Consider the following 23,555-nt stretch of genomic DNA (forward strand, 5'->3'; position numbering starts at 1 on the left):
ACTCCGGGCCTTGCGGTTGAAAACCTCAACCGCAGGCTCCGGCTCGCAGTTTCGATGGTCGCGATGGTCAAGACCATCGCGGCCATCAAACTGCACGCTCGTATAGGCTGTGGGTGGTGACCCACAGCTATACAAGCGTCCAGGAGGACGCTCCATAGTTATGGAGGACGGCCCACATTCAGAGCGTGCGCTCTGCTCAGAGCGTACGGCTCTGAATGAGGGCCATAGTCCCTTATGTAAATGATATATAAATTTCAAAAACTTACAAAAACAAGTACTGTGTAAGATCTTCTTTTTAATAACTGTTATATAGATAATGATTTTTTTCTTTTATACATTGGGGGACACAGTACCATGGGCTATAGAGAATGCACCGGGACTTGGACATGCTCAAAATGTTTTCTTTTGAGTGCCCTTTATTGTTAAATAGCACAAACAGCCTGGATATTTACTTTGGTCACCATCTCATCCATCTTTAACTGGTGGCTGGTACTTGTTGGACTCAGGAGGGTATGTGCAATTGATTTCAGCATGGCGCCCCCTCCTTGTCCGGCTGTCAGTGTGTGTGCTGTAGTGCGGCCCAGACATAGCAGCAACACCTGGTCCTTTCTCCTTGGCATGCCTCTTGCGGCAGGGAAGTATTTATTTAGCTTAGGGGTACTGCTGCGTGACCTGGTCTGTCAGTGTTAACCTGTTTTCCACTGTGCTGTAGTTGCGTTCACTACTTCCTGTTATTCTAGATCTATTACTCCTATAAATGGGAGTAATTCTAGGTCTAAGATCTGTCGTCTTTTTTTTTTCCTTTTTTTTTTTTCTTCTTTTATATCCAGTCCCACATATTGCACACTGCCTGTGAGGTTAATAGCTGACTGTTGCAGATTCCAGTATGATTTGCTTTAAATCTTGCAGAACCAGCCTGTACTAAGGGGCCTATGTATTAATAATCACGAGATTGCCGCAATTATTAATGGTCCAACTCGCTGTGAATATTTTCATTTGTAATGTAAATATATTGGCTATGTACTATTGGGAATTCACAGGGAAAGCGGTTGCGGTCCAGTTTAAGTCTGTTATGTGATCCCTGTACAGTTCTGTAAGGGAAGTTCCAAATTTGCAATATGGGATGCTTAGTCAGAATTAGTGAATCACGTTCAGTTTTCAGGCCTTCCCTTTGGCCTAACAACTGCCCATTATATACTGAGGAAATAAATAGCAACCAGCGCTGGCTGGCCAAAAGGTGGACCAATAAAGATACTGATGTATCAATCTTCAAAGTGCAAGAAGGTTTTACACACCTCTGTGAGATGCCCTTTAGAGAGAGAGAGACACACACACACACACACACACACACACACTTTTTCTGTCACGTTTTCACATAAAGGTATCTCTTAGCTCCAACAGCAAAACGGTGTCATGCACATTTATAGTCATATAAAGGGTTTTTTACTCATCGAATGGAATGAAGATCTTCTTATTTTTTTTTTTTTCTCCTTTTAGATCCCAGAAACCGGACCATACGAGTCCCAATTAAAAAATGTATTATGATGCAAAGCAGGAAATGTATATAAAATCTAAAAAATAAACTTCGTTAAAAAACAAACAAAAAAAACCTCTGTTCAGGCATGTGAAGAAACAGAGAATACCAGCATCTCCAATAGCTGGTGTAGGAGCTGTGTAACTTCTCATGCTGCAGTCCCGGGAAGGTTGATGTAGTCTGCGCTGCTCGGCACCCTGAAGTGAGACTCTGACCATCCTTCAGTCACCTCGTCTGATAGGCGGTTCAACGGAAAACTTGAGGGTTGAGAACCACTGGCCAAGACACTTGTAGTACAGATATTTTCAGAATGACTGTGGGTCTTCTTTATCCTCTAAGGAAGTATCTGTTAACCTAGGGACCAGTTTACCGTTAGGGATTACCATTGATGGCTTTAACAGTGTGGCTGTTGAAGCCATGGACCTTAAGGAGGGATTTCCTGATGCAGTGGTTCAGGCCTTGCTTAAATCTAGAAATCCTGTTCCTGCTAATTATTACAGTAAGTTCTGTACTATCAGGGGTAAATGAGGGCAGAGGTATTGTGGAGCCAAAGCAAGAAGTCGGATACATAGGGGTACTCTCTAAATCAAACGTGCAGCCTAGCTCGGACTACTGTACAGTATTTATATAGTACTAGGTAGGAATTGGAAAAAAAGTTTTAGCTTCACATTTAATACAATCCTGGATTATTGGGGATCTGCTGTATCATACAGTAGGGTCTTGGAGACCTGTTTCTTGGTGTGTAGAGGTGAAGTTTCCAACCACTTCTGCCCAGTTACATTTATTTTTGCAGGATGGGGGTTTAAACGGAGTTCATTTAAAGTTCCGTTCACACTCTGTCTAGAAGACGTTGGTGCAAATGTTCCTATGGTGCCGACGTTCCTATAGGGTGTTATTCATTAGTGGTACAGATGCGGGTGAGTTATTTTGTTCCTCCACCTCACTCCTGTACTGACTTTTTTTTTTTTCCCCTTTAAATAAAGAGATGACAAAGTCCTGGCAAAGCTAAACCATGTAATACTAGATATTTCTTATGCTCCTTTTACACCGACCTGAAATTTCCTGGTTGATGTACGTGAATGCGCATCATCCTCGGATTTTTGTCGGTGTAAATGGATCTACCCGGGTCCAGGGACCCAACTCCGGTAGTTTGCAGGGTTGACCACGGGTCGTTCATGTGTCACCCTGCAGTGTAAACGTCACAATCCAGGTGATGACCCGTATTGTGCCGCCTGATTGGCTGGCTTCAGTGGTCGCTTATACTCCTCAGACTTAATAAAGTGCACAAAAAAAGACTAATCCATAAACAATCAACATTTCAAGGCATCTGGGGCCTTTTCATCAGATATATCACATCCTGATAAAAAAGGCCCCAGAGGCTTTGAAATGTTGATTGTTTATAGATCAGTCATTTTTTGTGCACTTAAGTCCGAGGAGTGCCGCCCAGGGATTACTGCAAGTATATTTATTCCCTTTTCATGTCACACCGGCATTTAACTATATGAGGGAGTGCCCTTCCACATGTGTATTTGTGTGTGTACATATATCTGTGTATGTATGTATGTGTATACATATATGTATGTGTGTGTATATGTATATATATGTATATATATAAATTTTAGATCTTTTCCCACGAGCCAGGTCCCCTTAACTTTTTGCGCGCATGCCTTGGGGCACCAAAAAAATATTTGTTTACCTAAAAAATTGGGACCGTCCCGGCGTTTAGTTCTTTTTTTTTTTTTTTTCTTAGTCAGAATGACTGAAAATAGAGTGAAAGTAAACAGTTTAAATACTGTCCCAGACGTGTTACACCTGTATGTTAGTATGTATGTCTAGACTCTACCATCACATTTAGGTGTAAAGTATGCAGTAAAGTACAGCAATCAGGCGTTAGTTAATGAAGAAAGTATTTGGTTGCTATGGCTTAGTGCAAATTTGGCTAATGGGTGTCTATTGGAGCAATTCAATTGTTGCTTCGATCAGATGCCAATTAGTATTTTACACGCCCAAAAGGACGGTGTTTAGACTCAAAAAGTGGCTAACCCCTTCTAAAATCCTGGTTTAGGTGTCTAAACTAAGGACTTTTCATACCTCCGGAGGCTGCAAGAACAAAATGTGACTGCCGGGGCTAATGTGTGCCAGATCGGAGCAACATTTGAATTGCTCCGATAGACGCCCATTACTTAAGACGCCCAAAAAAATCTATTGAATTCCCCCTTTTAAAGTTCTAATAAATGAGGCACAATAACCTATCTACCTAAACCCATTATGCATTCTGTGCTTGCTGACCAAGTTTTCTGCTGTGAAGCTTTCTTATTTGCAGAGTACAAAAGATTGTCTCAGGATAGCAATAATGTATAGAGGAAAAAAAAAAAAAAAAGCTTGTGTAGTGTTTGTTAGGAAGGTCTGTGTGAATGGAAACAAATTGTATACTGACTACCAGACCAATATGGCTATCACATACATTTCACTAGCATAAAACCACTCCAGTTAGGTGCAAGGTTGCAAAAGCAAGTTTCTTTTGAAGCTCAAACATTACACGAATGTGCAACCATGAGAAACAAGAGATCCATTAAGAAATGCCTATTCACTCTACTCGCAGGGAGGATGTGTGATTTTCTATAGCATGCGAGTTGGGAGAAGGACATGAAAAAGTAGTGACAGATCTGTCAGAACCATACAGAATGCTGTTAGTGGACAAAGAAAGTCACGGAGGTTTTTAAATGGTTTCAAATGGCTGATTTCAGCATGTTTTAAAAAACTTTAAAGAAAACCTTTTCATTTAATCTCTAACGAAATTAATGACAAATGCAAAAAAGGTGATAAAAAGCAATTTTATTTAAAAAAAAAAAATACTTTAAATTTGGGGTGACTAAACAAACAAAGTTGATTTTGGAGTAATTTGAGATCATTTTTTGTAACCCCCAAAAATTATAATTTGGGCCAATTAAGCCATTTGAAAATTTCTAAATGCCTGTTTAGTCATTAGGGTGGTTTCCATGGGGTTCTGCATTGTGTCCTGACATTTTTACCTTAAAGATTTTTCCTTTATCGTTTAACACCCTCAGGGGGCTGCTCACAGAAAAATGGGAGGTTCGGTCCTTTGGAAATACCGGTTACTGTTGGCGGTGGGTGCTCAGCGCCAGTCTGTAGTGCAATGGCATACTCCTGCAAGGGCCGTGGGGTGGTGACGATGCCGCCCACAGTGCCCTTGCGCTCTGTGCAGTGGCATCAGTAGCACACCCCTTGTTACGGCCCTGTGTTGACAAGTCTGCATGTCACATCTTAATTTTTAATGTCGACGTAACTACTATCCAGGGACGTGTAGGCAGGGGAGGCGGAACTTTGCGGCGCTTCCTGGGACTGCAGTGAGACGAGAGATGAGGTAGCTACAGCTCAGCCTCACTTCTGTATCGTCGGACACTGCAGAGCTGGGGGCAGGGCCACACCACGGGCAGTAAGCTGCACAGAAAGCTAATAGAGGCATGCCTCTTAGTATAGGGGAGCGTGCCTTATCCACCGATGGCCACCTTGGATGTGTCATGTGACCTGGAAGTGCACTGAAGTAGCTCAGCAGCAAAAGACAATTATGCATGTAGGAGAATCATTGCACACTGACGCTTAGTGTAGTAAGGGGAGAGTTATAGTGAGAAGGGGGTGAGACAGGCTTCCAGCACTCAAACCTATCTCCATGTGTGTCTCCCAAGCCATTGACCTCACCACACGTCACTGCTGCTGTCCTGTCTGGGTGTGGTAGCTTATCAATAGGCAGTACTGTTATAGCACCTGGTTTGTTTCATAATACCATAAACCCGGGTTATTCAATATGTGACCCTTCAGCTGCTGTGGAACTACACATTCCAGCATGCTCTGCCACAGTTTTGGCATGGCCTAGTGGCGGGCTGGGCCGGGGGGCAGGGTGCCATGTGCCCCCCAGGCCGCAGCGCCATGCGGTCCGCGGGCAGTCTGTGTCACTGTGACAGACTGCACTGCGTGTGTAGTGCTGACCGTACGGAGTTCGGTCAGCGCTACACGGCACAAACACACAGCAGCTGTGTGTTTGCTGTAATCAGCAGCCGCTGAGAGTCTGTCAGACTCTCATCGGCTGCTGCTGCTCCCACTGTGGGAGCCATCTTCCGGCTCCCGCAGTGGGTAATGGGAGAGACGTCGTCATGACGACGTCTCTCCCATAATGCAAAGCGGACGGAGGAGCCGGTAGAAGAGTCGGGAGCGGGAGTTTCAGGTAAGTGTTTTTTTTTATTTTTGTATTAAGTCTCTCACTACTGGGGGCACTACCAGGGTGGGGATTACTACTGGGGGCACTACCAGGGGGGTGGATTACTACTGGGGGCACTACAAGGGGGGGACTACTACTACTGGGGGCACTACAAGGGGGGGGAGATCTACTACTGGTGGAACTACAAGGGGGGACTACTACTACTGGGGGAACTACAAGGGGGGACTACTACTACTGGGGGCACTACAAGGGGGGGGGGATCTACTACTGGGGGAACTACAAGGGGGGACTACTACTACTGGGGGAACTACAAGGGGGGACTGCTACTACTGGGGGCACAAGGGGTCTACTACTACTGGGGGCACTACAAAGGGGGGGGACTACTACTACTGGGGGCACTACAAAGGGGGGGGGACTACTACTACTGGGGGCACTACAAAGGGGGGGGACTACTACTACTGGGGGCACTACAAGGGGGGACTACTACTACTGGGGGCACTACAAGGGGACTACTACTACTACTGGGGGCACTACAAGGGGACTACTACTACTACTGGGGGCACTACAAGGGGACTACTACTACTACTACTGGGGGCACTACAAGGGGGGGACTACTACTACTGGGGGCACTACAAGGGGACTACTACTACTACTGGGGGCACTACAAGGGGGGGACTACTACTACTGGGGGCACTACAAGGACTACTACTACTGGGGGCACTACAAGGGGGGGACTACTACTACTACTGGGGGTACTACAAGGGGGGGACTACTACTACTGGGGGCACTACAAGGTGGGACTACTACTGGGGGCACTACAAGGGGGGGCTACTACTGGGGGCACTACAAGTGGGTACTACTACGACTGGGGGCACTACAAGGGGGGGGACTACTACTAGGGGCACTACATAGGGGAGGGGACTACCACTGGGGGCACTGCATCGAGGGACCACTGCTGGGAGCTCTATATAAAGGGCAATACTGGGGGTACTGCATAGGGGGGAGACTACAACTGGGGCTACTATTTAAGGGGCATTGCATAAGGGTTACCACTATTGGGGGCACTGCATGGGGGGTGGACTGCTTCTGGGGGCACTATATAAGGGGCACTGCATAGGGGGTACCACTATTGGGGGCACTATATAAGGGGCTTACTACTGGGGGCACAAGGGGCACTGCACAGGGCGGACCACTACTGGGGGCACTATATAAGGGGCTTACTACTGGGGGCACAAGGGGCACTGCATAAGGGTGTTCTCTCCTGTGGCACACGGGGGCACTACGACAGGGGGCTGCCCCAAATCTTTATTTTTACCTTACATTAATCCCATATGGACCCGCCTCCTCCCTGAAACACTTGAGGGGGGGCGGCGCCGTAGCACGCACGTTCTTCGGGCACCCTGGCTACACGCTACTCCTCTGCCAGGGCCGCCTGCATGCATTTGCCCCCCAGGCTAAAAGTTACCAGCCAGCCCCTGGCCTAATAGAAAAACTGATGGGGCAGATATGAAAGCAAACTGTATGGATGGTCCTGGTCATTTACAGCTCACAATGTAATGGCAGAGATGAGTGTGACTCAGAGTGCAGATAGAGGAAGTGTCAGGTGTACCACTGAGTAGTATAGGTGGGACGGTAAACTAACAAAGAGATGGGTGTACAAAGGACGTTGGCACTGATCAGGAGGAATATGGATTATCACCTGTGGTGCTAATAGCCAAATTAATTAAAGAATTCTGCTGCCAGAAGCCGTGTCCAATTTCTCCAGGTAAATGCAAGAACTGGCTGCACAATCAAATGATGATGGATCTCCAGTTGCATAAAAGCAATACATTTATTACATATAAATAAAAGCAACTAATTTTCAAATTCTATAAAGTGCTTCCTTATTGTAATGAGTGACTTTGCAGATTGTGTATAGGTTTGTATCACTGGATAAACTGGTGTTTTATCTGTTTGGAATATAAAGACAGTCACTGGGCAAGATCCAGTTGTTGTGCATGGGAAAGTCTCACTTGATATATTTATATATAATGTAATCTCTGGTAGATTTCCCTTTTATCATGTGGTGTCACAAACAGTCAGTCATGTGAGCAGCAGTCTGATCTATGAGACCAAATGAAAGTTCTTCAGACTGTGATTGTTGTCTCTACTGTGTTCAGACAAGTTATTGCTGCCTGTATGTAGTCTCTGTCTCATAGGCAGGCAAAGTCATTTGAGCGTGATGCAAATAGCACCGGAAAGGGGTTCCCGGAGCTTTTCAAGACCATGCTGTTAGCACAACTAAAGGATTTCTTCTCACCCTCCTGAGGGTGCGAGCAGAAATCAGACTATAGTGCCGGCCGCGATGCTGTTTTCGAGCTTAGCCTGGCGCTAATAATATCGTGCCGGCACTTAAATGCTGGTTAGCATGTCTAAGCACTGTTTAGGGCGCGCTAACCGGCATCTCCCGACTAAGTGCTGGGCACAGGGGAAACAATTGAGTAGCTCTGGGAACTCCTTTCCGGCGCTTTTCACATCGCGTTCAGTTGTTGCCCCCATACATTCAGGAGTAATGTACTGTATCATACCAGTGGAATAAGTCTTGTTTTGCAAAAGGTGATTGCAGGTGGTGAATAGATAAGTTATTCCCAAGTGTATCTGGCAGTAAAAGTACACAGGCTTCGTGCGTTTCTGTGCATGTATGGAACGCTCCTCAGAAACCCGAGAGTCAAATCTTGAAGTGGTGAAAACAGAATAGTTATTGAGGCAGCTCAAATGTTGCTGTAAACTTTTACAGTGTCGCCATATTGAGTGGATTGAATACTTCTAACCTGTTTCAATCAGTCAACTCATTACAGTGCAAAGACTGTGCTGGGGGCAGTGGCGTAACTAGGGTATATGGAGCCTAGGGCAAATTTAAAAATGGGCGTGGTCACATGGGGTGTGGGCACTTAAAAATGGGGCGTGTCATGACACACCCCTATCTCGTCACTCTGAACATTCCTTTCCATTCCATATGCACCTTAATGTAGTACCCCTTATACAGTCCCCCCTATGCCCCCAGTAGTGGTCCCCCTTATGCAGGCCCCCAGTAGTGCCCCTTATACAGGACCCCCAGTATGCAATGTCCCCAGTAGTGATCCTTCTTATGCAGGTCCTCAGTATTGCCTCTTATACAGTACCCCCAGTAGTGGTCCCTCTTATGCAGTTCACTGTTAGTTCCCCTTATACAGTGCCCACAGGGGTGATCCCCTTATGCAGTGCCACCATGTAGTGCCCCCCCTTATGCAGTCCCCCAATGTAGTGGTCCCCCCATATGCAGTGCCCCCAGTAGCCCCCCATGCAGTGCCCCCAGTAGTAGACCCCTCTCCCTCAATGCAGTGCCCCCAGTAGTAGCCCCCTCCACGGTGCAGTGCCCCCAGTAGTAGACACACTCGAGTAAAAAAAAAAAAAACTACTACTTACCTGAATCCCTGCTCCAGCTCCTGCCGCCATCCACAGCACCGTAGTCCTCCCGGGCTGGCGCGCTCTGCATTATGGGAGAGACGTCTCTCCCATTACCCACTGCATGAGAGCTCCAGCCCGGCTCTTGTAGTGGGCACAGCAGCAGCAGCCAATGAGTCTGTCTGTCTCTAATTGGCTGCTGATTAACGCACACACATCGCCGTATAAATACACCAGCCTGAGCCCTGCTCCCACCCTCTGCCTGGTGCCATTGGGTAGGCGCTTAGGGGGAGGGAAGGGGCTCGACTGTGCAGCACAAGACCGGCGCAGGGAAACCTAGCACCGGTCCTGAGTAAATGTGTAGTGCTGACCGCACTCACTGCGGTGGGCACTACACTGGCTAACTAGGACGGGTTGGTATCGTGGCAGGCGCCACCGATCCCACAGTGCCCAAGGCACGAGCCCCAGTGGCCCTGCCCTAGTTACGCCACTAGCTGGGGGCATTAATCTTTGGCCCTTCCCAATAGGGAAAAGGCCCTATTCCTCTCCATCCCACAGAGCCCTAAAGCAATCCCACCTCCGTAATTCACAGAAAATAATTTTCTCCCCTAAGTCGGCCGAAGCTACCCACATGGCCTGGAATCTTCATCCCTGTCATAACAGGGGTCTTGCAAATACATGGGGATAATGGTGGCCCATAAGCGTAACCTTCCACCACCAATAAAAAAGTACACCCTAAAAACATGCATCTACCTACCTATGTGCCTTAAGGCTGGTATCCACTTATAGATATACAAACGAGAGCAGGATTACGACATTGCAATCGTGCTCTCGTTTGTTTAGCTAGTGATGTGCCATTCACTCGTTCAGTCCAGGCACATCCCTCATCCCCGCACATGCTGAACTTGACGAGATCGTCAGGTTGGCCAGCATGTATGGGCAATGTCGGAAGCGACCAGCGGGCACGCGCATCGCTGGTTGCTACCGACCACAACATGCCAGATGCATGCATGATGTCATTATCGTGCAATCGCTTGGTTAAATCGCTAAGTGGATACCCCCCTTTACTTGGTTCATATAGGTGGCCCCATCACAAAGTGCATTTTTGGTATACCTATGGCTCAGGTAGCACCATAGGGCTTCAAGAGTCTGACTCTTTGGCCAGGATACCAAGGCAGTGCTGACCACTATATACAGAAAAAATATACAGCGCTCAACCTTCTATATAAGGGTCTTGTGTAGAATTGTCCCAATATCACAATCCTGCATATACAATATAAATTGCTGGTCTTAAGTTGATGACTATGATACACTTAGTGCAAAAAATGCTTTACTGAATGTAAAAAGACATATATAACAAACTTACATAATCAGTCTGATACACAAGTAACTGAAATCATTCATAAAAAGGTACTGCTTAGAACCGGATTTAACTGTACAAATGTTGTATAAGTGTTGCCCGCTGCAATTGAGTCCTTGCTGTGGATTTGCTAATGTCAATATCCTTAATGTTGGTACAGAATGAGAATGGAATCAGCGGCCTCCTGCTGTCTCAAGACTGCATATGTAATTCTTGGATGGTGTACTTATATCCGGTGTATAAATAATGTTAGCAGATGGTACTGTATGCTGCCCGGGGTGTCTTCTGGTGCAGATGGAGGAGAACCACTCAGACTGGTATGCAGGATCTCCGGACTTGGGTTGCTCGGGGCTGACTGTGGAGTATGCGATACGTCTATTTAAAGACTGTATCCTATACTTCCACCTGTCAGTCTTTCACTTCCCTGTCTTGGGAGGGGAACCGCCGGACGCGACCTTGGGCGATCTGATCCGGCTTCCCCTTCCGTTTTCAGAGACTCACCTGTCTTCCTGTCGTCGCGTGTGGCCGGATCCCTCCTCCTTCTGTCAGCGCTCTGTGCTTCTTGCTCCGCTGTTATGGGTGCCCGTCTGCGGTGTGCTGGTGATCTTCTCCTCGCTCGTTACTGTTGTTCCTCGATCATGTGTGTGCTCCCGGTCATATGGCGCGGCCGCACTCTGGTTGCAGAATCAAGTGTGTAATCCTGGTCACGTGTTTCTGGTAGCGCTTGGTCTCTAATCGCAGTAGCTCTCAATGAATGTCCAGAACTGGGTCTCAATGTTAGATTTATTCTTGCTCCAACGCGTTTCGACCTTATAAAGGTCTTCCTCTGGGAGTAGTGATGTGGTTATAATCTGATTGAGAATAAATGTCCTGTTGGTGCCCGCCTCCATCTCTGATTGGTTACTTTGTTTTCCACTTGATTGGTCAGGCAATCAGTCAATCAATTAGGTCCTTCTGTATCTGATTACATACTGATTGAAGTCTCTAGTTCCCTGCGAGGGATGTTGTTCAATCCATATTATATAGTTGTACATATCAAGTGTACATAATGCTGACTCAATAAACTGGAGAGGTGTTCCATATACTTCCCATTTGGTTCCTTAAAAGAAAATTTTAAATCACTATGAAGGACTAGGCCACAACCCATAAGAACAATTACCTCAATCTGTCTTAGAAGGTGGTGAAGTGCAAGGGGCACCTTTGGGCATTCAGAGCTTTACCTGATGCTTTAAAACAACATCCCATCAGGTATTCCCAGTCTATATACAAACACATATGTTTACACTTTTTTTTTTTTTTTTTTTTTTAACCATTTATTTGATTTACAGCAGTTTTGCATTTCTACTTCAGTCATTTCTATTTAGTAACAAGTGAGTACGGAATACTTTGCAGTCTTGTATGTTTGTTGAAAGCTTCAGCTACATACCTTTCCCAAGATAATTGAACTCTTTGTTGGATTGAGTAATTAACACTGCAGCAGTACATAACAAACAAATGCTTTAGACAAATATAAATCAACACAAATCTACACACACAAAAAGAGAGAATAGCTTTTAAATTAAAAAGGATTGCAGGAAGACTTGAAATATGTAAATATATTGTAAGTCTAATTGTACCAGTTTTACAATTAGAACTAGGTTAATTCTTTATTGATGTAGTCATTAAGCCTTTCAAACATCAACAAATGCCAAGCCACTCATCTATACAAGGTGCAAACACTTCAAGTACAAGTCAAGGGCAGAATATAAAGTTATTTTAATATCACTGACTCATAACACACATCCTGTGTCAGGGAATAGATTTTTGTGTAAAGAGAAGTTAGTAATCCTTCTCTGGTGGGAAATGGGCTGAAAAAATATAGGCTATATATTTGCCTCAGTCGGGTAGCATCTGAAGCAATTACCAGAAGGTACTGTATCAAAGCCGCCGTCTGCAAATGAGCTGGACGGGCTGTAAAATTCTGCCAAAATCACAAAATATCTACGATAAATGTTTAAAAACAGTTTGGCATAGATTACCGCAGGGAGAAACCTAAGAAAGATCCCCGGGGAGTAAAGCAGGTTATCTACTGTCAGCAACGGAAAGTGTTGTGTCCATAATTTAATACCCAAATAGGTTACATCATCATCATCAAAGCTGCCTTGAAAAAAAATATAATGAGCTGAAATAGATCAACAAGTAGTGATCTTAGTTAAATAAATTAAAAAAATACAAAATTAGGTCATTATTGCACTTATTCAGGGCAAATGTTCAGATCACAGTAATAATATAATGTTGGGATTGGAGAAAGAGAGCGTTAATGACATTATACCTTCAGAAACTTGATGAAGAAAACATTTTTATTTTTTTTGCAGACCTATCCAATGAGCCAACAGTTGTATAGATGCGCATCTCTGCCCAGAATGTGAAGGGGTAGGATAGAACTGTCTTTAAAACCAATGTCACTCAACAAGTTTAGGTTAAAAGGTTTAACTTAGATTTATAGAAGAGAAGGTGCCCTAATATTCGGGGGTTATACTGAGTGGACAAATTATTATGATTTTAAGTACCTTTTACACAGATAACGTAAGATGTCTTAATTTGTATTAGAACAGAAAGTGACCTTATGCAGTATTGTATCACTTATGAAATAATGGGTAAATGATGCGATCAGACTGACTTTGAAAGTTGAATGATTGATGGCACTCGCAGGAGCAGTGCGAGAATCTACAAAATGGCTGCGCTGGTGAATTGTTCGAGGGCAACAGTTTAGTGTACACAGAGTGGACCAGCTGACAAAAACTGGGTCTGAGTGCAAGGCCTATGATCATCAACTGCTGCAATACTGGATGCTCGAGCAGAACGGAGAGTGGATAGACTTGTTCAGTCCCACAGACTGGCATAGTGCATCAAAGTATGGTCAATCTGAATCTGGGACAAATTCTGATGGCCTCTCAATCAACATTATGCCGCACATTACATACTATGTTTTGCAGAAGGCCTCTCCATACAGCATTACTATGAAATGCCTCCAGTTTGCTGAGGAACACAGAAATAGGATAAAGAAAGTGATTGGAAAGCTGGTTTTGCCTTTAAAATGATTGCTGATCGTATTTTAAAAATAAGGGAACACCCGCAGCGGCACAAGCTCGCACCCTATTATTATAAGCCCCTTCATGATTTTGACAGGTCTGACCTGTCTCTGAAATTGCTAGTCTCATTGCACGCAGTGAGTACTCCAGCTCTGGTGGTGTATGCCGTTGCAGTGGCTAATTTATGCACGCCCATGTAACTGCGTTCAAACAGACAGGCACGCCTGCATTTCTCCGACCACTCCCCCATCACCACCCCCCATACGCTGATGTCCCGTCACTCACTCTGCGATGGCTTAATATCTGCATGCGTGTTTGCAGTGCATTCGCAATGCTAGCTTGCTCACTGCAGAGCGTGCGCAGTACACACATCGGCCGATTTGCGTACGCTGTTGCAATTGCGATCCGTAATTAATCAGGCCTATGGTCTGCTATAGAACTGTCCCAGCCTTAGTCAGGGGATTACCAGTTTGATATACATACAAAAAAGCGCATTCGGTCAGTCGCATGCATATCAAGATGCTCCCAGATCTAGGGCACCAGGCTTACATCAGGAGTAATAAGTGTGTATACAATCTGCAATGGCGTAAAGATAGCGTGGAGATGAGGCATGGCAGCGCAGGTAGTAAGTGTGATATTCGTGTCTTGGGCAGAAAACGGAATTGTCTTTATTAAAGATATAAGTAATGTATAAATGTAGGCACAAACACAAAATACAAGTAAAAATGTTATTCAATGTAATGGAAACAACTGCTTCATTATTTAAGATGAGAATCTTCTTATCTGCCACAGTCCAAATCTAAGTGTATTCATTGAGAAATGAAAATGGACTGTCTTGACTTAATATCATATAGCCGCCTCACCGATGAAATACAGTAAGTAGTCAACTGGAGGTGTCTAGTTACAGTCCACCAGCTAGTTAGTGCTTCCGGTAGTCTTCCGTGTGTATCTTTGCACCAGTCCTCCAGCAGCCACCGGACACAGACTTCCAGACCGGTATCGATGCGTACTGTATGCACCAGGTTTAGCTAAGTCGCTATAACATATACACGCCCTTGTGCGGCCCATACACGGTGCGATAGGCACCGTGCGACGCGGGATCCAATGTCTGACATTTGGGTCGGTCCCCACACACTGTGCGATCGGGTGGCCACCCGCCTGATATGCCGGCTCCCCCACCCGCATAGCGCAGCATGGGATCGCCCATTGCATCCCCTGATCGAGTGATCCTGCAGTAAGATCAGGGGGTGCGATGTACAACCCCACGGGTGCGCGCTCGGTCCGACATCCAGCCCATACACTGTGCAATATAGCTTCCAAATTGTACCAATCCGTCAGATCGGCTGCTTTATCGCACAGTGTATGGCCCACTTTACTGTACTTGGCTGCACTTTCCCAAGCCTTCCCTTCCCTGTCCTGGCTCTGCGAGCAGAATGAGCCATGTGATGAGATCGGTTCCTGGGTGCATGTGTACACTTTTTTGGCGCACGTGCGTATTACAGAAAAGTATTTTGTTTATGCATAAAATACAAAGACAGCAGATATAAGTGTTAACTCTTCATGATGCCTTTAGTTCTTAAGGTTGATAAAAGACGACGTGGATAACTTTTGGAAATACAGTATGCACTGTTGGAAGCTTTAACAGCTGGTTCACTCATGTCATATGTTAAGTGTATGTTTTATGTTTTTTTTTTGTTTTTTAACTTGATTACAATAATTTGCACATACCTGCCCTGAGTATTTATTACAGCTGGGAATGATTAATTTAATACCACACACCTGATGCCTTAGCACATAACCTAATAAATAAGTGTTGTAAAATATTTAAAAGCTCGAATTCTACAAACACCACTTACTGTATGACTGCTTGTATTATCCTGTGTTATCATAAATTCTCTAGTGCTTACAGCAGATTTCCAAAGTAAAACTGTATTTTCTGCTGCTGATAGCAGTTACCTGTACATACATGTGCTGCCTGGCTGTCATTTCCATGTGGAGTGAGTCACGGTAAAATGCTGTAACGGGGAATTCTGAGAAGCACTAGGAAAGGGGAAGCTAGCCTCTCATTCAGGGAAAGCACAATGTATCTTCTGCTTGAGGGACATCTGGCAAATTTCACTCTGGGCACAAAATAAGTAATGTTGGATCAACTTTCATAGGCCTATATTGCCACACTTCTGCATAGTTTGTATACCGCTCAGAAAACTTGACAATACAATTTTTAGTTCTTGAATTTTTAGTTCCCTGTATCTAAAATAACCAAGTAAATCTTGCAACTAAAAGGGGCCCATACATTGCTGACGGATCACCACGTTCCTGCGACTCGGCATTGCAGGATTGGTGAAATCCAACATGTTGGATTTCACTGATTCGCGATCAAAATCTGATCGTGATTTGCACTTCGGTGAAATTTAACATGTGGAATTTCACCGATACTCCAATGGCTCGCAGAACATCGATGGTCGGCATTTCCGATCCGATAGCAAGATCGCATGTTGCAAACAATGTTCTCCATTTTAGTGCAAATTCATCAGTCCACATCCTTTCCAAAGTCTCTCCAGATGGAAAACGTATTTGCTATGAGTAAAAAAAAAAACACACCTTTTCTAATGGCATTTCTGCTTTAACCCGTTTGTAGCTGGCTGTTTTCTAAGCCTTGTGCTGATGAAATAATTTGAAAAAGAACCCCCTCTTTCTAAAATGGGTGATCTTGATTTTGTGAATGCCAATTTGGGAAGGGGGGAGACCTTCCCTCATCCTTGGCCTCCGTGCTTTTTCTGTAGTGCAGGGATTACACTGCACTAGAGTGAACCCTGCACACACTCCCTGATCACCAGGAAATAATCTCTATAGGAACACTAAGGGACAAATTCAATTAGGTGCGAATATTTGCAGTCAGTGTTCGCTGATGCAAGGTTTTCGCCTCATTAGCCAGTTTTTATGCGATCTTTTCACATACTTTCTCAATGCGCGCTCCCGCTCTTTGCCCTATTCAATAGCAAAACACTCAAACGGATATGAGAACTGAGAATGGCAAAAGTACAGCATATTTTGGGAAAATCAGTCTGTACCCCATAAAAAGCCTAACTGACACTAGAAATCAATATAGAAGTATATTAATAGCCCAATTAAGCCAAATGGCTGTTATATTCATATTTGCATAAGTGTTGAAAAAATTATATAAAGCATTTCTTTCGGAAAAAAATAGTTTTATAGTTAAATTGGGGTAAATGGGTGCTAGTATATTTGTGTCTATAAAGTGCAGTTTTACATTTTTCTTTTTTTTTTTCTTTCTTTTTTTATAATACACCTGCTGCAGCCACCTGCAAACCTAAAAACACCTGTCCCATCAATACAGCCCCCCCAAAGTACCTGACCCAGGGCCTGATTCAGCAAGGATCACAGTTGCAAATATGCACTCAATCGGCTGATTGTTGCGTTCAGTGCTGGAACAAGCTATTGCGATCGGGACTGAGATCGCAGTGATTAAGCAGACCATCACAGAGTGATTGACAGGAAGCACCGTTTGTTTCGTGCTGATGGGGGGGTGGGGGTCAGGAAAAGGCAGGCATGCCAGTGCGTTTATGGGGCCTGCATAAATTATCCACTGTGTGAGGTCTCATAGCGTTTGTGGTTGTTAGCAATTTGAGTAAGGTCAGGGCTTGTGCAAGTGTGCGTGAGGCTGCGATGGTACTCAATTGTACCGATGGCTGTGCTATTCTGCTAAACATTACGGATGTGTGTAAGGTGGGCGTCCTTATGTTTGCATTACAATTTCAATGGATTAGCTTGCTATCGCAGTTGAACTGTGTGCGTACGCAATATTGCGATCCGTAGTGAATTGGGCCCCCAGTACTTTAAACCCATTTTCCAACACTTCTTACATTTTCACCCCAAAAAGAAAATTTAATTTTTAGGCGGAATTCAGCTAATTTTAATTGTTTTTTTGAGCCTTCTTCGTCAATAGGGATCGGTGTCCAAAGGGTTCTGAACAAAGTACCCACATTTTTAGCCAAGAATAGTGTTTTTGCTAATTTTTTTCTTCTGAGGTGATAAGTTTTCTCCTGTTTGTGCCTATGGATTTTTTGCACATGCGAAAACTCCAGGAATTGGAACGCGCAAAAAGATCACATTGGCAAACATGACGTTTCGCACCTAATTGAATTCTGCCCATGGTTTGAAATGGTGGATTCCGTTCTTTCAGACAAGGGTGCTCCCATTTCTCTTAAACTGATGTCGATGCACATGCCTTGGGACAGGCCCCACTGTTACTAGGGACTCCCCACAGGTGATTTCGTGCCGGTGGGGGAAAAGGTACATTTTCTTTGCTGCGGAAGAAGTTGTCATCAGCAGTAAAGGGGTTAGTTGGGATCAATATTCCTCCTTCACCACTTTCAAGTTGGCAGTATGCATTAGGGCAGTAAGCATTCTCCTGACAAATGGAGATTTGTCAATCTATCAGACTGCTAGATGGTGAAACTTGATTCATCTCTCCAGAGAGGGCATTTCAACCAGGGGTGGTTTTAGAGAGGAGGAGCCCTATGCAGCCTCCATATGGGCCTCCTAATCAGTGCAGTTTCCGAGTCTACTGTGCATGCGCTGGTTTCCAGGAACGTGGCACCCACTTATTTTTACAGAAATGGCGCCCTTGGTCTCCAGAGAGTTTACCACACACCCTGCACCCATTTTAAATATGCCCATGATTTCCACTACTGCAGTATGTAATGCCGGTGTGCCAGGCTCTCCGTCGGCTGAAGGAGATTTCTTGGCTTCTTTTCTCTCAGCTGCGGTGGCCCCTTGGGTCACTTAGCCGGCCGATGTTCCCGCAGATTATCCGATGCTGCATTGTACAACGCAGCTCGGATAAATAATGCATACAGGTGGCATGACGCCTTTTGCTGCATTACCATAATTGCAAGGACAGAATTGCAAAGCTGCTTGTGTGCAGCTTTGAAACTACGTCCCAAGCTGAATCAGGCCCTTAATCTGTGAAGCTACTGACTAATCGTTCTTGTGCTGATGTTTCTAGAATCCGTGTAAAGGTTTGGTATTGAGTGTCGTGACCGAGCAGACTGTTATAATTTCCTACGTGCTTCAGTACTCGGCGGTCCCGTTCTGCAAGCTTGTGTGGCCTACTGTCTCATGGCTGTGCTGTTGACTTTATTACATGCTTCCACTGCAAAGCAACCACACTAACAATTGATCGGTGCAGTGCTAGCAAGGCAGAAAATTTTACAAAGTGACTTGTAAAAGTTTCATCCTATGATAATGCCAAGTTGAATGTTACTGAGTACGGGTGTGTGTGGCTAGACTGTCTCAGTTGTGTATGTGGTGGGCATAGTAAAGGTTTCTTAACTTGGAAGCATGGGCATGTTGGGTCAAATGTGTGCGCATCAGTGTTATGATAGGATGTTTTTGGGCAGAGTGCTGATCACTGTGGAGGGCACATTTTTATTTTGAAGGGCAAAATTTTGGATTCATTATTAATGCTGTTGTATAAGTTATTATACATCAGTAATCAAAGAAGTAACCGTAATTAATAATATAATCCATATTACATTATATGTACTGCCCCCACAATTCACATGCCACACAATAGTACCCCCAATTCATATTGCATCACTCAGTACCCCTTATTCACATTACACCACACAGTAGTGCCCCTTATGCAACTTATGCCACACAGTAGTACCTACTTTATTGAAAAATGCATTAGAATGGGAACTATAGTGGTTATGATGTGGTCACACTCTTACCTGATGGTTACACTGCAGCAGAGATTGAGACTCCTGGCCTGATACTCCAATACTGTGAGAAGAAAAAAGCCTATTGGCCAGCAGCAGTAAGAATAAACAGAAGAGGGACCATTAACTACATGTGGCCACTGAGGAGAGTGTAGAGGGGGTGCTGGCTGTGGGTATCAGAATATCCTGGCATTAGCAGGGGGCTACTGGATAAAAAGGCAGCAGACTATAAAACGGAGGTCTTTGCCTATATGTCAGCTAGGGCATTGGCTCACGGTGCATTGTGTCGTTTCCCCCCCCCCCCCCCCCAAGCTGGTATAACACACACTGTGGCTGCCTACCCAGTGGGTTTCGGACTATAGATAGACAGTAATAAGGTCGTCGACAATGTCTAGACAGACTCCAGATGTTAGACAGTCAGTGGATCGGCACACTAAAGGTCGATGGGTACAACTAGTAGACGCATGTCTTTAAAATAAAAAATGTTTTAAGGGTTAGGCCAGAGGTTCCCAATCACGGTCCTCAAGGCTCCCCAACAGTTCAGCTTTTAGAGATATCCATGGTTGAGCACAGGTGATTTAATTAGTACCTCAGTCAATTTGATTTAACCACCTGTGCTCAACCATGATATCTCTAAAACATGAACTGTTGGGGAGCCTTGAGGACCGCATTTGGGAACCTCTGGGTTTGGCACTTACCGGAGGGTTAGACGATAGAAGGGACGGTTAGGGTCAGACACATACCCCGACTGTTAGGCACCAAGGGGAGGGTTAGGGTGAGGATTAGAGCTAGAAAAAAAGTGACCATTTTTTTTTATTTATTTTTTTTGGTGCCGACCTTTCCCTGCTGTCTACCATCTGGTGTCTATACACTCTCGACCTTTTTACTGTCCTTTAATCCACACCCCTTCCCAGTATGGGGCCTGGTTGTGGCTCAGCATGTACATGGATCTGCTCGGGTGACTACTCATGTACCGGCCACTCCACATCAGACTGATCACTTAGGTGGGGACCCAGAACACAGTTTCATCTGAGCAGGGACTGCTGATGTCTGTTGGCTCCGAGCCCTTCCATAGCACACAGCCTGGGAAGGGGAGCAACAAAGGATAGAGCGTGATTTTATTTAAATTGACTCATGTTGAGTAAATGGGTAAAGTTGATTGTGTGAATACTGTACACCAGGGCTAGCCAACCCTGGTCCTCGAGAGCTACCAACAGTGCATGTTTTCCAGGTCTCCTCACAGAATCACAAGTGAAATAATTAGCTCCACCTGTGAATCTTTTCAAATGTGTTAGTGAGTAATGACTACACCTGTGCACCAGCTAGGTGGTCTGGAAAATGTGAACTGTAAGTAGCTCTCGAGGACCGCGGTTGGCTACCCCTGCTGTACACTGTTAGTACAGTACTTTCTTTGACTATTTGTTTCACAAATTCTTCCATTCAGGAGCAGTCACGGGTCACTAGGAAGTGTAAGATTCCTTAATCATCAGGGAACTCTCTCACTTATCAGCAACTTTTGCTCCATACTGTTCAATGTCTTTCCTGTTTATAGTGCTCCTAGAATGAAAATCTGTGACATGTATACGAGTATATGTAAAAATCAGTGGCAGATGTATGACTGGAGCAGCATATGCAGCTGCTAGAGAACCCAGGGTGAGGGGGACCCAGCAATACTTGTCCATTCTACCAGAGATCGGGATTGCATCATGCAAGTAACTGCATTTGCTCTAACTGAAACGTTCCATCAATGTAATGCTATAAGTGACTGTAGAGTGAAAAGGTGTGTTTTATATTTAAGTTCCTTGAACTTATGCTTTCTTATGACTTTATAGTTTCTAGCAGAAGGGGTTAAAATTATTCAGAAAATGGAGTATTTATTCTGTATGTAATGTATGTATGTCATTTGAATCTCACCCACATATAATCAGCTGCGATTCCCTAGCAATTGAATTAGAAATGCCCATGTTGTATATTAGACTTATGGAGCATACACCCGGTCAGATTTGTCAGATGAACAATTGAGCGATTTTACCAAAGATTTGAACGATTTTTAACTGCATTAAAATGAATGGAATCGTCCAAGTCTGACTGCAAACACATCAGATGTCAGATATCGTTATCTGACCATCGGAAACGTGCATCGTCCATCATTCAGGCATGTCAGATTTTCCTGAAGATATGAACGATTTTTTAAAATAGTTATCGTTCAGATCTGAAGAAAAATCTGACCGTGTGTATGCACCATATGTTGTGTGTGTGTGACCTGAGTGAAGTGTTTGAGAGATTGGGGAGATCATCCTGGACCCCAAAAAAGTGGCAAACAAGACAGCAGAACAATGTAGAGGGCTGTTGGGAGCAGTTACATGGCGTCAAATAATTTGAATTTTGCAACATTTATAGTGGATGGCAAAAATGATAGCCTGGAAAAAAAAGAGCCTGCCAGTGCATTAGCAGGCTAACTTGCAGTATATATATATATATATATATATATATATATATATATATATATATATATTTATAATATATTGTACTGGTGTGCATGTGTGTGTATATAATATAATTTTTCCAGTTATTTATAGAGCGCACACATTCTGCAGCGCTTTACAGAGAATTTGTTCATTCACATTAGTCCCTGCCCCAGTGGAGCTTACATTTTCGGTTCCCTATCTCATCCGCAGACACATACACACTAGGGTTAATTTGTGTTGGGAGCCAATTAACCTACTGGTATATTTTTGGAGTGTGGGAGGAAACTGGAGTACCAGGAAACCCACACAAGCACAGGGAGAATATACAAACTCCTCTATCTCGTATCTATCTCTTATGTATCTTCTCAGACTTTTCAGAATGTCCTCATTAGAAACTACATACTGTACAATGGAATTGATGTATGCAGGTCATGCTGTGCCTGGCAAGACTTAAAGGCATTTGATTTGCTTTGAAATTATTAGTTGTAGCACTGTACTTAATGGCTGATACTCATGGCATAGAGATGTGTCTGCATATTTGTGTAACAACATAGTCATCTCTATAACTTGGCATTGCAGTGCTTCTAGGCTTTCTGTGTACGGTAAGGGTTAAACTCAGGATCAAAACCCCAAAGTGTTTCTTGAATATTTGAAGATAGTTCCGCTATGTGGACTTGCTATAAAATACATTAGTTACTTTTTGTCTGTCCAGAATGCTGCTAGATTTGTTGGGAACAAGTTGGCTATTAAACAGTTGGCTCCAAATCCCTATTTTGCTTTCATTTCCTATATTCATGTTCAAACAGATGAATGTATATAGTCTTATGCAGGCTATTACTCTCTAGTGAGGCTAGCATTTTTTTGTACTAGAATCCATGCTGACCGTAGAACCAGATTATCAGTTTATCATTGGTATGGATCATTTACCTTTCCAAAAAGACAGCAGGGGGATGTAGTCAGCATCCCATCGATATTCGATGACGTTCAGACATACAGATGTGTCCTCGTACATCTAGCCTCCTTGCACGTTAAACAGCCTTTCTAGTTGCGCCATACGGTGGCGTGACTCGGTAGTGCACAGCGTCTTTCCGTTCAACTTTTTGCCAAATGTGTCTTATTTGCACAGTGATGTGAATAGCTAGCACAAACCGCTTCTGCTGATTAAAATGATATGCAGCATGCCTATGTTCTGTGCGACTACGGAGGTATCTGCATGCTTAATGCTACGATAGTGTCAGCGGCTGTAACACTGTAACGTAGCGTTTCGCTTGCAGATACACCCGCAGACGCACAGAGAACATAGGCATGCTGCATATCATTTTAATCAGCAGAAGCTGCTTGTGCTACCTATTGAAGGCAAAAAGTCGCACGAAAATACACTCTGCACTATTGAGTCGCACAGAGCTCCTGCATTATGTGTAGCACACAAAGGATAGATGTATGTGGACACATCTGTGTAGACTGTACGCACTGGCCGACGCACCCATTATAAATCGGCCATTCAATTGAACGGCCGATATATTGGCCTATGTGTACCCAGCATTACAGTGTTTTAATCCCCAGTGTATTAACTAGGATTTAGATTAAATAAATTAATAGAAGCGGTAGGATCTACTGTTGGCATAGAATGAAGTGTATTCCATAATGGACACCCGTATATTATATATGTAACGGGTTGTATAATTTGAATTCACATTCAGCCATGAAAAACAAATGTT

The 23,555-nt window shown here is 44.2% G+C and overlaps 1 protein-coding gene across 1 annotated transcript in view; it reads left to right on the top strand.

The window, feature by feature from the left end:
* Nucleotides 1-23,555, top strand: part of LOC148501414 (phospholipid-transporting ATPase VD-like) — a 56,151-nt gene that overhangs the window by 5,345 nt on the left and 27,251 nt on the right. The gene's annotated exons all lie outside the window — the stretch shown is intronic.

Source organism: Taudactylus pleione, unplaced genomic scaffold (genome assembly GCF_031769625.1).
Source record: "Taudactylus pleione unplaced genomic scaffold, aTauple2 ptg000519l, whole genome shotgun sequence".
Lineage (NCBI taxonomy): Eukaryota > Metazoa > Chordata > Amphibia > Anura > Myobatrachidae > Taudactylus > Taudactylus pleione.